At 51.9% G+C, this 5,095-nt stretch overlaps 1 long non-coding RNA gene across 1 annotated transcript; it reads left to right on the forward strand.

Annotated features, from left to right (window-relative positions):
- The first annotated feature begins 362 nt into the window (after nucleotides 1-362).
- Nucleotides 363-3,184, forward strand: LOC129148112 (uncharacterized). The gene is made up of 3 exons (XR_008555293.1): nucleotides 363-513; nucleotides 1,632-1,757; nucleotides 3,010-3,184. It is a non-coding gene; the product is annotated as an uncharacterized LOC129148112 (long non-coding RNA).
- Nucleotides 3,185-5,095: the final 1,911 nt, after the last annotated feature.

Here is a 5,095-nt window from a genome sequence, read left to right on the forward strand (position 1 = left end):
CCCTCTGCTTTCTAACACGTCCCGGTGTTTTCACCAGGACTGGTTGCTCAGCAAAATAAACTCCCGACGTGGAAAGTTCAGCTGGACGGAACACCGGTCACAGGGGCCTGCTTGCTTAGCAACCAAAACGCGTTAGCCGGCCCCCCTTTCCCTCCCCTTTCCTGCCCTCGCTGAGTGCCTGCTCCCTGCATCACAGTCCTGGACGGAGGTCCCTTCCTTCCAGACTGGTCTCCCTATGCATCTGCCCCTCTCTCTGCCGTTCTTCCCCCACCCCCAGACCGCTGTCTCCCAGGCGTTTTGTTTCCGGTTCTTTGTGTTTCTCTTGGCTTCTCTGGCTTTTTCAGCTCCCTGTCTGTCTGTCTGTCTGTCTGTAGCTGTCTGACTTCCTCTCCTCTCCCCGCACTGAGGAGCAGTCAGTTTTGCAGGCTTTCCAGGCATCCGTTGAGCACCGCGTGCGTGCTGAGCCCTGGTCAGCAGTGACTCGAACTTGACCCTTCCCCTCGGGGCAGAGAAGTGAGCCAGCCGGTGCGCTAGGGTGTCTGGCAGTTTGTGAGGAATCATGGGAGAGATGCATTTTGGTGGTGTGGTTAGGAAGGCTCCTAGGATGGTGGAGGAAGCCCAGGCACGGGGCTAAGAAGCTTGTTTTCCCTTGTTGATAAGGAGTGGCTGGAGGTTTCTGAGCCAGGGCTCTGCTGGACTGAGGGCAGGGTTGCCAGTATGGCATGGGTTGGCAAAGGTCAGACTGGAGGTGGGGCAGGACAACCAGGGAACTGGGGCAGTAGGCCAAGCAGCAGGCGGGGTGTTGGCTGGAGGGGCTGGGTGCCCCGAGGTAATGTGAGGCAATAGACTGCAGACAGGGGGGACGGGGACAGGTAGGCTGGGGAGGCCGGTAGAGAAAGGTCTTGTGCAAGTCTGAGTTCTGGATCACCTGAGTGTCATGGAGGTCAGTGGCTGGTTTCAAGGGGGAATTGCACCAAGCCTTCAACACCAAGTCTACCCACTCCCTCTGGGTGAGGAATGCATATTTTCCTGCTACAGGCTGATAGTAGACACCAGCTGCCTTTGCCAGTTGCAGTCTCTTCTTCTTCCAGTAGAGGGCCCCCTCATTCACTCTCAGTGCCAGGGATGACCATGTGACCCAGGTCTAGGTCCCGCCCCCTAGTGACAGCAATTGGTTCCAGGGTGGTCACATGACCAAAAGTGGCCCAATGAGAGTCAGCCCTGGGATTTTTTTTTTTGTGGGAACTGTTGGGAAAGAGTTCTACTGGAGTGTGAAATGGAGCTGCTGGGGCCCCGCCAAGGTGGGGAGAAGCCTGCCTAAAAATGAAGCCAGCACCGGAGAGAGTTGAAAGACGGTGAGTGTGAGCTTCCTGAGAGTAGCATTGGAGCACTTGGTCCCAGCCGGCCCTGAGCCAGCCCTTCTCCTGAACTTTCCAATTTTGTGAGCCAGTACATGCCCGTGATAGTTTCGGTCCGTTTTCAGTGGGTCGTTCCCACGTGAGCCCCCATGTGGGGTGTCTCCTGGACAAATCCAGAAGGAGTGGTTGCTGAGATGGTAGCTCTGACTCCTAACTGGGAGCGTTCCTCTCCCCCTCCAAACTGCTCCTCTTTCCATGTTCCCATGTGACAAGGACTTGGAAATTTCACCTCTGGCACCAGGAACTAAACGGAGGATAGCATGGACCCGTTGGGGACTTCTGAAGCAGCCTCTTCTAGAATCCTCAGAGCTGCAGCACCTTAGAGCTCTGTGACCTCAGGTACGTATTTTAACGGCTCTGGGCCGCAGTTCCCTCATCTGGAAAAATGGGGAGAATAATAGTGCCTACTTGGGTGGTTGTGAGGATTAAATGGATTAAAACATGTAAAATGCTTGGGACGAGCCCCGGCACATAGTGAATCTCAATAAATGTTAGCTGCTATTGTTATTACTACTGTAGTTATTATCCTCACGCGTGTTTACACTCCAGAAGTCCAGCTCCTAGAAAATGATGCACAGGGGAAGGCAAGAGTCACCCACCCCCAGCTGCTTCGGGCTTGCCCTCTGAATTACTCTCTCTCTCTCTCTTAAATATATTTTATTGATTTTTTACAGAGAGGAAGGGAGAAGGATAGAGTTAGAAACATCGATGAGAGAGAAACATCAATCAGTTGCCTCCTGCACACACCCTACTGGGGATGTGCCCGCAACCAAGGTACATGCCCTTGACCGGAATCAAACCTGGGACCCTTGAGTCCGCAGGCCGACGCTCTATCCACTGAGCCAAACTGGTTAGGGCAGTGGTCGGCAAACTTCGGCTCTTGAGCCACATGCGGCTCTTTGGCCCCTTGAGTGTGGCTCTTCCACAAAATACCACGTGCGGGCACGCACGTACAGTGCAATTGAAACTTCGTGGCCCATGCACAGAAGTCAGTTTTCGGCTCTCAAAAGAAATTTCCATCGTTGTACTGTTGATGTTTGGCTCTGTTGACTAATGAGTTTGCCGACCACTGGGTTAGGGCTACACCTTCTCTCTTAAGACTCACCTCTTTTCCGTATGATTGACACTGGACTCATCCAACCAGCACCCCCAGATGGTCCTTGCCTGAGTCATGCCTTGGGGGATGAGTAGAAGCCCACTAGGAAACAGGAGGAAGAGAAACCTGGCCGAAGGAAGGGTGTGAGCAAAGGGCTGGAGATTTGACAAGACATCCCCACATCCCAGTCGCCACCAGATCCCTCTTGCAGGGAGCTCGGGCCCTGGGGCCAAAGGAACAGGCCCTTGTGGGAGCTTCTGGGAGGCAAGAATCAGGATGTGGTGCCAGGCCCGTGGGTCCTGTCTCCCTCTGGGATGCCCCTGGGATACTGGTGCCCATGGCTGCACTGGATGACTTCGGGTCAAGGTCTCTCCAGATTTTGACAGAAATATCCCTCTGCTTTGTATTGAAGAATCTCAAGACACGGTTAACTCCTGCCTCCCCCTCGCCCCCAGAGGGCTCCCTCAGTTATGAACTCATTTGCTCTCCTTGCAGCACTGAATGGTAGTGTTGAACTGGAATCAGCCTCCCATTATACAGATAGAAAAACTGAGGCTGGGGAAGTGACTGAACGGCCCTGCAGAGACGTGGTGAAAGAGGCTTTGGAATCCAGCCCATCTTCCACTAGATGAGGCAAGTCTGGCCCGCCACTTGCTTTTGTAAATAAAGTATTATTAAAACACAGCCATGCATACGTGTTTACATATTGTCCTGGGCTGTTTGCAAGCTACAACAGCAGAGTGGAGTAGTTGCTACAGAGACTAGATCGCTTGCAAAGTCGAAAGTGTTTACCATCCTGCCCCTTCAGAAAATGTTTGCCACTGATGCACTCAGTTATAGTTTCCTATTGAAACACTGTGTCCTTGAAATAATAATAATTACCTACTACGTGCCAGGCACCTGCAAGACTTTTCTGAATTTCATATCCACATGTAAGGGTGTAATGTAGCTCAGTGAATGTCCTCAAGGCACCTGCATGACCAGCTCCTCGATCAAGAAACTGCAGATTACTAGCCCCAGACATCACCCACATTCCTCCTGCTCACTACCATCCAAGGGTAACCACTACCTGACTTTTCTTTGCACAGATGAGTTTTTGCCCATTTTTTGGACTTTCTATTCATGGATGTGCTCTTTTGTGTTTGGCTTCTTTCACTCGATGTGATGTTTGTGAGATTCGTCGATATTGCCCCATGCCCCTGGAGTCCATTCATCGTCATTCCCGAGACTCCTCCACGGGGCGAGAACACAGCAGTGGACTCGCCCACCCTCCTGCTGCTGGGTGTTCGTCCTGCTTCCAGTGTCCGTGGAGTATGATGAATATGCAAGACATTGGAGCTCCATTAGCTCGTTCCACCCTGGCTTTACCCCTAAAATGGGGCTTTAACCCAACTTGTAGCCCCATTTTAAAGATGTGAAGACTGAGGTTCAGATACGATGGTGCCACAGGTGACCCAGCACGCAGGGAAAGCCTTGGGTGCAGGTGGGCGTGCTTGCTGTCCTGGCTCACTGCTCCCTTGTTAGATTCGGGCTTGAAATCCCACTGTGACTGCAGACTGGATCCCATTTATATGAAATTTCTAGAAAAAGCAAAGCTAGAACATGCAATCAGAAGGTAGAACTTGGGCTATCTGGGGCTGGGAACAAAGATTAGCTGCATAGAGGAAGGAGGAAATGTTTTGAATTGTACTCTTAAAGTGGGCGAATCTCCTGGGGAGTGTAAAATTCGTTGAATAAAGCCCAAGAAATGCCTCTATTTCTTCTTCCCCTGTGCCTCAGTTTCCCTTAGAGGTGTGAGGCTGGCTGTCCAGACTGTCAAGGGCTATCCACCCATGGCAGTCTTCCAGTTCCCCCCACAATTAGATGCTCCCCACCAGCATGACCTGACCCAGCAGAGGTATCTGTCGGGGGTGGGGTGGGGTCTCCCAGGCCAGAGGTGACACTGAATGACAATGAAGCATCCTGTTTGGCGTCCCTGTATCCGACCTGCTGTCCGGCGGGGCAGGGGAGCCACGTGCAGCGGATGCCCAGGCCTCAAACTGTTTCTCCAAGTAGTCCCCAGAGACGGCTGCTGCCTTTCAGTGTCCGCGCTTGTTTATTTTCAAAGGGATGTTGCCAGACCGCGAGGCCACCCCTGCCCTTTCATGGTTTGTTTCACGTAAAAAAATTCAGGAGGAGCGTGAGGCGGGAACGCGACCTGGAATCAATTCTTCTGCCAGCAAAGAACGGCAAGAGGCCCCAGCTGTCAGGTTTGAGGAACGTGCGGGGCCAGGAGGTCCCCTTGCTGACCCTGGCCCCCAGAACACCTGAGATCCTGATGGTGTTAATGATCATTGCGAATATCCAGTGACTGATGCTGGGACAATTGGACATCCCTGTACAAGACTGAATGAACCTCAGCCCCTACCTTGCACCTTATAGCTGGCAAAAGTCACTCAAAATGGATCCTAGGCCCAAATAGAACTAAAAGTTCTAGAGGAAAACATAAGAAAAAAAAATCTTGGTGATCTTGTGGTTAGGCAAAACTTTTTTAGGCATCAAAGCACTAACTATAAAAGGAAAATATTGATAAATTGGACTT

The sequence above is a fragment of the Eptesicus fuscus genome, chromosome 23 (genome assembly GCF_027574615.1).
Source record: "Eptesicus fuscus isolate TK198812 chromosome 23, DD_ASM_mEF_20220401, whole genome shotgun sequence".
Taxonomy (NCBI): Eukaryota; Metazoa; Chordata; class Mammalia; order Chiroptera; family Vespertilionidae; genus Eptesicus; species Eptesicus fuscus.